The 13,369-nt window shown below is 39.2% G+C and overlaps 1 protein-coding gene across 3 annotated transcripts in view; it reads right to left on the bottom strand.

Annotated features, from left to right (window-relative positions):
- Window positions 1-13,369, bottom strand: part of LOC118999841 (zinc finger protein 350-like) — a 182,095-nt gene that overhangs the window by 20,784 nt on the left and 147,942 nt on the right. Inside the window, exon 1 of one of the 3 annotated variants that reach the window (XM_037064596.1) lies at window positions 2,966-3,039. The exons of 1 other annotated variant lie outside the window; for it this stretch is intronic. The gene's annotated coding sequence lies outside the window, so the exon portion shown is untranslated. Of the gene's footprint in view, window positions 1-2,965; window positions 3,040-13,369 lie in introns of those variants that run through there. One more of the 3 variants, XM_037064594.1, reaches the window with a different exon arrangement.

Here is a 13,369-nt window from a genome sequence, read left to right as displayed (position 1 = left end):
TGGAATTATATAAATATAAACTTATTATATAGTTATATAATTTATAAACATGTGTATTCTATACATGATATATACATATCTTATATATTTATATATTTTATATATACAATATATGTGAACAGTACATATATATGTAAATATTGCCTTTATACTGATTAACCTACAGATCTTCTATATTAACAAATTAACTGAAGAGCTCAACAATGCCAAAAGCTTGTCTCTTAAAAACACCAATAAGATATATGCATTTGTAGAGACAGATTGAAAGAAAACTGGTCCAAAGTACACAAGGAGTTAATGGAAGACATAAATCATATTAAATAGATATTTTTTTAAAGATTTTATTTATTTATTTTCAGAGAGATGGGAAGGGAGGGTTAGAAAGAGAGGGAAAGAAATATGGATCAGTTGCCTGTTATTTACCCCCAACTGGTGACCTGGCCCACAACCCACGCATGTGCCCAGGCTGGGAATCAAACTGGCAACTTTTCAGTTTGCAGGCTGGCATTCAGTCCACTAAGCCAAACCAGCCAGGCTAAACAGACATTTTTTCAGCCTTACAGCATACTATAAGCATTTTTATGTCATTATATTTAAAATTCTGGATTAATCATAATTTTATGATCCTTCCCTCCTAGAAACTGTTATCTGCAGACACTAGCAAGTGAACTTTCTGGGTAGGCAACAGGGCACAGATGTCCACTACAACCCCATTTGCCTATTTCAAATTGGAGAGTTGAGCCAATGCTTTGAGATATGAACAAAAGGCCAACATTAGAAATAAGACAGAAAATTAAGGTGATGTTGCAACAATGTTTCATTAACATTCAGGAATTATTTATTTAAAAGAGAAAATGGCCCTGGCTGGTGTAGCTCAGTGGATTGAGCGCGGGCCTGTGAACCACAGGATCGCGGTTCGATTCCCAGTCAGGGCACATGCCTGGGTTGCAGGCCAGTTCCAGGCAGGGGACTCATGGGAGGCGACCATACATTGATGTTTCTCTCCTTCTCTCCTTCCCTTCCTCTCTAAAGATAAATAAATACAATATTTTTTAAAAAATAAAAGAGAAAATGGCCCTGGCCAGTGTGACTCGGTTGGAGCGTCTTCCCCAAACCCAAGGGCTATGGGTTCAATTCCAAAAGGATTGCTAGTGGGTGTGTGAGTGGGAGGCAGCCAATCAGTGCCTCTCTCTCATGTCAATGTATCTCTCTTCCCTCCTATCTAAAGCAATGAAAAAAAAATGTCCTCAGGTAAGGATAAAAATTAAAAATTAAATAAATAAAATAAGAGAAAATGTTCCCCAGAACCCACTAAGCTGATTTCCACTCATGTAGCTCCCCTAGGCACTGAATGTACCAAGTAACTATGTTCATTTCATGGTAATTCAATCACTAGCAATGGGAACGGGAACCACCACTGCTGACTAAGACTTACTAACACACTCACATATGGGTCACCTTGTCACAAGGATGGATATTAAATAAAATGGAGATTCTGTTAGCAAAGAAGAAAGTGTAAATGTATGTCAGGCAAGTAAGCAACATTGTCAACTCTGCTGCTACACATTCAGAGATGAGAGCAGGTGTTGGCAAACATTGTGTGCAAAGGAATATATGTATGTGTCTGCCTGTGTGTGTGTGTGTACACACAATTTTCTGTTTTGAGGGCCACAGGTCTCAGTCACAAGAACTCAGTTCTGCCTCTGCAGCATGAAAGCAGCCACAGATATTTAGTGACGGATGGGCATAGCTGGATTAGTCTCTCCACTGCAGACAGTCAACCCATGGATAAAAGGCTGAAAAACAGAGGATTTCTTCCCTGGGCTCTACCTGCTTTCTCTGAGTTTTTATATCTAAATTATATATGCCCTCAAAATAACAGCACATCTAAACCACAAAACATGTACAAGAATTTTCATAGCAGTATTATTCATAATAAGGCACACTTCAAATAATACAACAGTAGGAAAACCTGCCCTGGCTGCTGTCACTCAGTGGATTGAGCGCCGGCCTAGGAACCAAAGGGTAACTGGTTGGATTCCCAGTCAGGCACATGCCTGGATTGTGGGTCAGGTGCCCCATAGGGGGCGCTCTAGAGGCAACCACACATTGATGTTTCCCTCTCTCCCTTCCCCTTTCTCTAAAAATAAAATTTAAAAATCTTTTTAAAAAATAAAACTATATTTTTAAGAAACTGTAGGAAAACCTGCCATACACTCAAGCTATGGAATGCTATGGATTCCATTCCGTATGAACAGCTGAAGTTTGGAAACAACCCAAACACCAGCCCAGGGTCCTGGGCGTCCAAAGATTCAGCTTCAGGATTGAGACTCTCCAGACAGACAGTGACCACACACACCCTTATAATTCCAAAACATACACCAGACACCCTCACGTGATCATCATCCACGCTGGCCACAACATCAACTGTTAAATGCCGAACCTGACAGACCGATCATCCTAAATGCCACCTCCATCCATTACAGAGTGACCTGCAAAGACCATCACAGTCAGGGCATGGTCGATAATCTCTGTAGCCCCTAACTCGCCTGATGACCCCAAAGGATCCCCAGCCACAAATAGGCATGTCACACCTGGTTGCCCCCAAATACCTAGGCGCTCCTCTTAAAACCCCCACCGATAATTCCAAGGGCCCAAATACACCACTTCCCCCTTGTGACGTCAGGTACTCTGTGACAGACAAACCTCCCAGGAAACTTTTTTTTTTAAAGATGTTTCTTTTTTTAGAAAGAGGGGTTAGGGAGGGTGAAAGAAAGGGAAACATCGATTGGTTGCTTCTTCCACACACCCAACCAGGACCTGAATAGCAACCTGCATGTGTGCCGAGAGGGAAAATCAACCCTGTGAGCTTTCAGCTTGCATTCTGACGCCACACCAGTCAGGAAGAGAGAAACTTAAAAAAATAAAAAATAAAAAAAACTTCAAAGGACAAGAGCACACTGACCTGACTTTCTTCAGCCTGCTAGGAGAGCCTAAACGTTACGCTTCCGCAAACTGCTTCAGCTTCAGGAAAAGTCGCCCAGATATTTCGTCACCCTACGGCGGCCGAGGATGGTCTAAAGCATTTGAATCAATGCAGGCGATTTCCAGACAATGTTCCCCAGGCAACGTGTCAGCGTGCTGTACACACTGTCGCCATGGGGACCGCCACGCTAGAGACCTGACAGCGGCACAGCAGGCAAAAGCGACTTTGGCACCAGTAGCCAGGATTGGCTGGAGGATGGGAAGCTCCTGAAATTCTTATTTCCTGGCACTTGTACTACTGTGGAAAATAGAGTGTATTTCCAGAGATTCCAGCTTCTGGAGGCAAATACGGAATGAGCTAAATATTGTTAGGCTCGTTGGGCAAAGAAGTCATATGTTTGCAGCCTTTATATTTTGTATAAAGATCTTTTTTTAAGTTTTGAAACGGCCAGGAGCTTAGGTGTCGATGTAGCAGCAGAGAAAAAAATCCTGCAACGAGAAAAGGTCATGCATTCGGTAAACGGACACAGACGGGAAGACTCTAGCTTTAAATTGCTTGCAGGAATTGGTTTTTAACAGAAAAAAGATTTCCAGAAACTGGTACAGTGTGAGGCTGGCCATCATCAACCGGGGTAAAAGAACGGCTAGAAGGAGCTGAAGCTGCCATTCAGATGGGGGCTTTGGGAAGAGGCCACCAAAAATGAGGCCGGTAAAGCTCCAAAGCTGAACCCTGGCTGGTGTGGCTCAGTGGATTGAACAACAGCCTATGAACCAAAGGAACCCCGGTTTGATTCCAGGTCAAGGCACATGCCTGGGTTGCATACCACGTCCCCAGTAGGGGGCGCATGAGAGGCAACCACACAGTCACATTTCTCTCCCTCTCTTTCTTCTTCCTTTCTTTCCCTCTCACTAAAAAATAAAGTCTTTAAAAGAAAAGAAAAAAAAGATCTGGAACTGATGAGAAAAGAACAACTAGAATTAAGAATCCAACAATATTGAGGTCGGTTGCTTTTTGACCAAGGTCCCAAGATAATGCCAATGTAGTAAGTCTTTTCAACAGAACATGCTGGAAAAATTGCATATTTAGTTGCAGAAAAATTAATTGAGCCTCTTAACTCCAACGATAAACAAAATTAATTGAAAGTAAATCACAGACCTAAGGATGAGAGGTGAAAGTACAAAACCTAGAGAAGCAAAAGGGAGATAATTTTACTGAACCTGAGTTAGCTAGAATTCTAAATAAGACAAAGGATTAGTCATAAAGAAAAAAAATAATTGGACTTACTTAAAATTCTAGCTGGGGAAGTTAGAGGCACCAGATCATGTATCTCTCGCACATCTTCCTCCCTTCCCTACTCTCTGAAAATTAAAAAAAAAAAACTTGCAGACTCAACAATAATAAAATAACCATCTAATTAGTTTATGTACAAGGTCATGAAATTTTCTAAAACTGGATTGTGATGATGGCACAACCCTAAACTTACTAAATGTCAACAAGTTGTACAATTACTATATAATATTGCACATAAATTATGGCAGTAAAACTGTTGAGATGAATTGCTATTATGTAGTACAAAATTTATAGGGTATGAATTTAAAAGAAAAAACATCCAGTATAATTGCAAAATTATAAACAACCTAGGATTAAAAGTAAATGGAGCTATCTGGAACATACAAGAGAAAACGTAATGACAAATCAAGGAGTTAAAAAGTAAGAATTTAGTTCTGGGTGATGTGGCTCGGTGGACTGAGTGAACTGAAAGATCTCCAGTTCAATTCCCAGTTAGGGCACATGCGTGGGTTGCAGACCAGTTCCCCAGTTGGGGGTGTGTGAGAGGTAGCCCATAGATGTTTCTCTCCCTCTCTTTCTCCTTCCCTTCCCTTTTAGCTAAAAGTAAATAAAATAAAATCATTTTTAAAAAGTAAGATTTTAGATAATGAGAGGATCATAATATAAACTGAACATAATTGAATTTTATGTTTTTCAAGTATACCCCACTTTTTTAAAAATATTTTATTTATTTATATTTAGAGGGGAAGGGAAGGAGAGAGGGAGAGAAACATCAATGTGTGGTTGCAGGGAACTGGCCTGCAACCCAGGCATGTGCCCTGACTGGGAATCGAACCGCGATCGCCTGGTTCACAGGTCCGCGCTCAATCCACTGAGCTACACCAGCCAGGGCAAGTATACCCCACTTTAATGAAGACTTTCTATGTGATTCTAGTTACCATCCTACTAGTTCACCCATGATATTATTATATCCACTTAACATTAATTACATATTGATATACATAAACATTTTGTTTGTTGTTTATGTTTAAATTAAAATAAAATTAGATTATAACCTTTTGCCAGTTTTATTGAGGTATAATTGACATAGATTATACTTACTTTTATTAAGCTTTTTATTTTTGAAAAATTTTATGTTCACACAAAAGTCAACAGGTACTACGTAAATGTTCACATATACCTTCATTCAACTCCCCATTCTGTGAACATTTTATATAACCATGATGCATTTGTCAATTTGAAAAATTAACACTACATAATACTCAACAAAATTACAGATTCTCCTTGGATTTCACAAGGAGACATCATGTTTCCTTGATTTTCTCTGTTCTGTGACCATCTCTCAGTCTTTCTAATTTATATCCTCAATTATTTTGAAGAGTACTTAGTATTTGGTATTTTGTATACTAATCCATCTTTTGGTTTGGTCTAGGTTTTTCTCATTAAACAGGGATTGTGAACTTCAGAAAAGACATCTTAAAAGGAATTTAAGTCTCTCATCACACCATATATAGAGATAGAAAATCACAAAATGGAAGACTTTCAGCCAAGATGGAGGCATAGGTAGACACACTGTACCTCCTCGCACAACCAAAATAAGGACAACAGAAATTTAGAAACAAAATAACAACCAGAACACACAGAAAATTGAACTGTATGGAAATCAGACAGCCAAGAAGCTGAAATAGACACATTCATCCAGACTGGTAGGCAGGCTAGAGTCAGACGGTCAAGCTAAGATGGGTCACAAGAATTGGTGACACCAGGCACGCAGTTCAACAGGGCACACAAAAGAGCAGTGGGTGGACCCTGGGCATGGGATGGCAAAGGGAAGACCCATTGTGAAGGCGATTGTGAAGCAAGACACTGTGTGCAAGGTGGTTGGCTGATTAGGCTGCAGTCCCACATTCGTGCACAGATAACTGAGTGAGACAGACCGCACTACTCAAGTTCCCAGAGCCAGGAAATAAAGACTCAAAACACCAACTGAAAACACTTGTGAGGGTTGACATGCAAGGAAAGACTCCCAGCCTCACAGGAGAGTTTGTTGGAGAGACCCACAGGGTCCTGGAATACACAAGCCCACGGGAATCAGCACCAGAAAGGCCCAGTTTGCTTGGGGGAAGTGGCGGAAGGGACTGAAGTCCAACGTGGAGGAAGCACCATTGTTCCTCTTGGACTCCTCTCCCACATAGAGTGTCACGATCCAGCTACTGGGTTGCCCCACACTGGTGAACACCTAAGGTTCCACCCTTCAGTATGTAACAGGTGCACCAAGAAAAAAAATGGCTGAAACAGAAGAACAGATCAAAGCTCCAGAAATAATACAACAAGCAACAGAGAGATAGCCAACCTATCAGATGCACAGCTCAAAGCACTGGTGATCAGGATGCTCACAGAATTTATTAAATTTGGTCACAAATTAGATGAAAAAATGAAGGCTACCCTAAATGAAATGAAGGAAACTGGACAGGGAACCAATCGTGATGGGAAGAAAACTGAAACTCAAATCAATGGAGAGGACTAGAAGGAAGAAAGAAACAACCAAACAGAAAAGAATGAAGAAATAATTCAAAAACATGAGGAGAGGCTTAGGAACCTCCAGGACATCTTTAAATATTCCAACATCCGGATTATAGGGGTACCAGAAGGGGAAGAGGAACAGTCACGAGTGGAAAACTTATTTGAACAAATAATAAAGGAGAACTTCCCCAGTCTGGCAAAGGAAATAGACTTCCAGGAAGTCCAGGAAGCTCAGAGAGTGCCAAAGAAGGTGGACCCAAGGATGAACATGCCAAGGCACATCATAATTACGTTACCCAAGATTAAAATGAAGAAGAGAATCCTAGAAGCAGCAAGAGAAAAGGAGACATTTACCTATAAAGGAGTACCCATCAGGCTGTCAGCTGATGTCTCAAAAGAGACCTTACGGGCAAGAAGGGGCTGGAAAGAAGTATTCCAAGTCATGAAATCCAAAGACCTACATCCAAGATTGCTCTATCCAGCAAAACTTTCATTTAGAATGGAAGGACAGATAAAGTGCTTCTCAGATAAGGTCAAGTTCAAGGAGTTCATCATCACCAAGCCCTTACTATATGAAATGTTAAAGGGACTTATCTAAGAAAAAGAAGATTAAAAAAAACATGTATACTAAAATGATAGCAAACTCACAACTATTAACAACCACACCTAAAACAAAAACAAACTAAGCAAACAACTAGAACAGGAACAGAACCACAGAAATGGAGATCACATGGAGGGATAGCAACAGGGGGGTGGGAGGAGGAGAGAGAGAGAAAAGGTACAGAGAATAAGTAGCATAGATGGTAAGTAGAAAATATACAGGAGGAGGGCAAAAATAGTATGGGAAATGTAGAAGCTAAAGAACTTAAGACACATGGACATGAACTAAAGGGGGGATGTGGGTGGGAGAGGGTGTGCAGGGTGGAGGGGAATGAAGGGGGAAATGGGACAACTGTAATAGCATAATCAATAAAATATATTTAAAAAATAAATAAGACTTAAAAATAGCAACATGATTTAATATTGATTTCCTAGTAACAGTAATATTTGCCAGATTTCTACACTGAAAATAGCAAAAACAATTCCGACCAAAAAGAACCATCAAGCAGGGCTCATAACATATTTCATGACTTATAGGTAGTATTGGTATTAGTAGTATTTCTGAAAGGATAAACATAAAAATAAATGGAAGGGAATAGAGGTCCCACAAAAAAAAACCACAGAAGTCAAATACACTCAACTGTCTGACAAAGGTACAAAGGCCATTCAATGGAGAAAGGATACACTTCCCAACAAATGATACAGGAATATTTAGAGGTCCATAGAAATGTATAAATAAATAGAATTTCTACAAATTTATCAAACAAGTTTTTAATCAGCTAGAAGACTGGTATCTAGAACATAGAAAGAATTCATAAATCAGCAACTTTAAAAACAGGCAAAGATCCTGAAAACACACTCTAAGCAAATACAAGCAGAAGGCAAATAAGTATATGAAATGATGGTCAGCATCATTTGTTGCTTAGGGAAGTAAAATTCTGTACTCTGATGTGATTAGTACATTTATCCTGCCATTAGAATTGCTGAAATCAAAAGACAGAAAAGATGAAATGCTAGTGATAAGGTGGAGTAACAGGAGCTCTATTTGCAAGAGACAATGCAAAAAACTACAGCCACGTTGGAAGATCCTTGAATGAATGTTTATACACATGATTTCAATTTTTACAAAGGTAGTATTTTTAATAAATTAATGAAATGGTGTCATTAATGAGTAAAATTTAGGAAAATGGTTGTTATTACTTGTGTCCAACAAACCTGAAAGGAAATACTCAAGAATAAATTATGTTGTAAGATGAACAAAAGTTTTACCATTACTTGTAGACACACCATTTATCACAGTGAACTACTCTGATTTGTGAGGACATCGAGGAGAATGGATGTAGGAAGTAATTTTTTTATGAGTTTATTGCAGCCAAACTGACCATACATGCTGAGGAGCAAGATCTCAATTTCTCTAGGAGACAATTTTTAATAGAAACCTTGAGAAGAGGTTGGGATTTAAAAGACTTAAAAGGAAATGTTTCCAATATCCAAAACCTACAGTTCAAAACACCCACTAGCCTACACCTATGGGCTTCCAAACTTCCAGATTGCTATGTTCTTGAACCCAAACAGAATCTGTGCTCCCCAAATAGCGACCTCAAATTAAACATGAAATTTACCACAGAGCCTCTTGTCCATTGACACTCTTCCTTGATTTTTATTAGATTTAGAATAAATAGCTAACCTAGATGACAAGCTGGGTTCATTGCTACACACCTCCCACAGTTTTCCAACACGAAGCCTAGCAGGGTTGACATAGAGACCTTAAGCCCTGACCATGAGACCTTTAGTTGATCATCTCTTCATATTAATCCTTAACCAAGGGCCCCAAATTAATGCCCAGGTCTTTCTGTAACCCCCAAACATGGACATTTACATGCATTTGTGCTTTATTGACCTCACAGGCCCCTTACTTAGGATTCATATAGAATCAAGCTCACCAGACCTTGAGCCTCTGCACTGGCAGCTGCCAAAGGCTGAACTCTGGTACCAGACTATTTCTAATTCAATGCTTTCTCCCCAAGTCTCTCCTTTGCTATCTCCAGAAGCACCAAAAATGGCCAGAAGGAAGGTGTGGACAGGACTCTGGGTCATTTCTGGAAGTCCAAATTCTGTCTTTCGTGTTGGAAAACTCTATGACCTCATAGAGTGTAATCCTAAATGGTTGCTATGACTCTGCTGGGTAGCAGAAAACAGAAATATCTTATGAGCACCACAGTGCCTTCCTCTCTTTACAAGAGATGTTCACAAAGTCAAAGCTACTGAAGTTTTTAGAGGCCAGAATCTATTCAACCTAGCATAAGATGAATTATATCCATCAGTTTGGGCAAAACAGAAAGTTGACTGTGCCCTTGATTTGTTAGACAGGAGCACCTAGGGTGTATGCAGTTTCCATGATGTCTGATGTCCATATGGCAGAGAAGACCCTAGAGAGCTTAGGGTTGGATCTTAGGTTGAATTCACTTGAGGTCTGTTTTGGAAAAACCTATAGTTCAGTTTTACTACTGGGTTTCTCCTTTACTTTTACACCACTTTCACCATCACAACACTCCTGGTCAGCAAAAGTGTAATTACATGTGGTGGGGAGAATTCCGCACACCAGAAATTCTCTGCACCACCTGGGTGTCCTACAATTTAGATCAATTCACACACAAGTGTCAGATATCACAGGTTAAGGCTTCAGTACCACAAGCTGCTTCCACCCCACTTCTGATGCCAATTAAATGTAGTAACTCTCCAGGTTACCTACTTCTTCCTTGGCTTCAAATAGAGTTTCCCACAACCCCGCCTCCAGTTCAATTAATTTGCTAGAGAGGCTCATATCACAGAACTCAAGGAAACTCATTGGTAAACATAAGCATGGTAAACACATGCTTATGTTTACCAATTTACTAAAGAATATTATAAAGGTTACAGATGAACAGCCAGATGAAGAGATACACAGTGTGATCTCTAAGAGGGTCCCAAGAACAAGAGCTTCTGTCCCTATAAAGTTAGGGTACATGACCCTCCCTAGACTTAAATGTGTTATTCTATGACCTACTTTAGGAAAATTCATATTAAGAAGACAGCTAAGTTATCAGCTACCTAATCCTTATCCTGTGAGGATGAAAAAAAATTTTTTGCAAAATATTGAAAATACTAAACCAGAAAATCTTTCCACAGGTTTTCTTCCCACCCCTGCACGCCTCGTCCATGGATGACAACTGCCCAATGTAGGACTTCTCAAATCAGTTCATTCCATGCAGTTTCCCAGCTAGAGTGAAGAAGATGTTCTGAGCCAGACCCTGGAGGTGTAGTGTTGGGCATTAATGACCTTTTCCTTGTCTGTTTTTAGAAATGCATATAATCATCTAATAAGACTCCTCTGATTCAAAACCATAAGTAAATACCTTCCCATACATTATGATGGAACACAACACTAACACCTCAATAAACTTTTCCATTCAGAAAAGAAAAAGGAGGCACCCAGAAATCTCTGGTCCACTGATGACCCGTGAACACACCAAGTTCACAACAACAGAAAAACAAAAAACCTTGGGGAAATTTTTAAGATCCAGATAAGAAGCTACAGCCCTGAACACAAATGCCTACCCCTAAAACACTGAAAAAAATTATAGCAAAGGTTAAGGCAATTTGCTCACATTTGACTTTGTCCCTGCCCAGGACACTGCAGTGAGATACAACAGAAGAGAGCTTTACAATTCCCAGCTCTTCCCTTGGAGAAAACTCAAATCCAAACCACAGTGAGATATCACCTCCAATTTTTAGAGCAACTGTCCTCAAACACAACAGAAACAAGTGTAGGCAAGATGATGGAAAATGGCAATCCTAGCAGACTGTGGGGAATGTAAACTGGTGAAGCCACTATAGAAAACACTGCAAAAGTTCCACAAAATGCTTCAAAAGAAAAAACCATTTTCTCAGGACTTCCCAGTTCAGAAAATGAGGTCTGTCCAGAAGGTATCCAGCCATTTAATATGAAAAATAGACAGACACATTTATTGAAGAAGATACAAGATATACAAAACATTGTACATAGGAGTGACACTTCCGTCCCCTTCAAAGTAGGCACCTTGGGACCTCATACAGCTCTTCCAATGGCCATCAGCTGCCCCATTGTATTTTCCTTAAATCTTATCAATGGTCTGAAATCTCTTCCTTTTCAAAGGTGATTTTAGCTTTTAGAAAAGCCAGAAGTCGCAGGGCACCAGATCTGAGCTATAGGGTGGCTGAGTCACCTGAGTGATTTGATATTTTGCCAAAACACACTGCACGATACACAACAAATGAGCAGGTGCATTGCCATGATGAAGCTACCAATTACCAGTTTCCAGGAAGCTCAGAGAGTCCCAAAAAAGTTGGACCTAAGGACAAACACACCAAGGCACATCATAATTACATTACCCAAGATTAAAAATAAGGAAAGAATCTTAGAAGTAGCAAGAAAAAAGGAGACATTTAGCTATAAAGGAGTTCCCATCAGACTGTCAGCTGATTTCTCAAGAGACCTTACAGGCAAGAAAGGGCTGGAAAGAAGGATTCAAAGTCATGAAAGGCAAGGACCTAAATTCAATTTTGCTCTATCCAGCAAAGCTTTCATTTAGAATGGAAGGGCAGATAAAGTCCTTCCCAGATAAGGTGAAGTTAAATGAGTTCATATCACTATGCCCTTATTATATGAAATGTTAAAGGGACTTATCTAAAAAAAAAGATAAAAAATATGAACAGTAAAATGACAACAAACTCACAACTATGAACAACTGAACCTAAAAACAAAAGCAAAAACAAACTAAGCAAACAACTAGAACAGGGACAGAATCACAGAAATGGAGAACACATGGAGGGTTATCAGTGGGGAGGAAGGGGAATGGGAGAAATGATACAGGGCATAAGTAGCATAAACAGTAGGTACAAAATAGACAGGGGGCAGGTAAGAATAGTATAGGAAATGTAGAAGCCAAAGAACTTATATGTATGACTGGTTGACATGAACTAAGGGGGAGATGGGAATGTGGGTGGGAGGGGTTTGTACAGCAGAGAGGAATAAAGGGGGGAAATGGGACAATTGTAATAGCATAATCAATAAAACATTAAAAAGAAAGAAATGAAGAAGGTAGTTAAATTTAAAATGACATCAAAAACAATAAATTTAGGAATAAATTCAACCAGAAAGGTGAAATGTTTGTACATTGAATACAATAACACAGTGATTGAAAAAACTTTTCTTTATTAAATAAATGTAATTAATTTTAATTTATACATTAAATGTATTTAAATTTTTATAAAAGTAATTTATAACTTTATAGAAATTAATTTATATACAATTAACTTACATAATGTATCTAATAAAATCATAATGTTTAAAGTTTTTACTTAAACTTTACTTAAAGTTTTTACTTTTTCTTTTTTTTAATTTAATTTAATTTTTTATTTTTTTGTAGTTTAAAGTTTCTTTTTTTTTAAATATAGTTTATTGATTATACCATTACAGTTGTTCTATTCCCCCCTTCATTCCCCTCCACCCGCACACGCCCTCCCCCACCCTTCTCCCCCCTTAGTTTATAACCACGTGTCTCAACTTCTTTAGATTCTATATTTCCCCCGCTATTCTCGCCCTCCCCCCTATCTATTTTCTACCTACCATCTATGCTATTTTCTGTGCCTTCTCCCCCCTTCTCCTCCTCCCACCCCCCTGTTGCTAACCCTCCATGTGTTCTTCATTTCTATGGTTCCACTCCTGATCTAGCTGTCCTCTTGGTTTGCTTTTGTTTTAGGTGTGGTTGTTAATAACTGTGTGTTTGCTGTCCTTTCACTGTTCATATTTTTCATCATCTCTTTCTTATATAAGTCCCTTTAGCATTTCATATAATAAGGGCTTGGTGATGATGAACTCCTTGAACTTGACCTTATCTGAGAAGCACTTTATCTGTCCTTCCATTCTAAATGAAAGTTTTGCTGGATAAA

This window comes from Sturnira hondurensis, unplaced genomic scaffold (genome assembly GCF_014824575.4).
Source record: "Sturnira hondurensis isolate 20B ecotype Veracruz unplaced genomic scaffold, ASM1482457v3 Scaffold0015508, whole genome shotgun sequence".
In the NCBI taxonomy this organism is placed as follows: domain Eukaryota; kingdom Metazoa; phylum Chordata; class Mammalia; order Chiroptera; family Phyllostomidae; genus Sturnira; species Sturnira hondurensis.
Note: the sequence above shows the minus strand (reverse complement) of the source record. Positions and strands in the feature narration are given on the sequence as shown.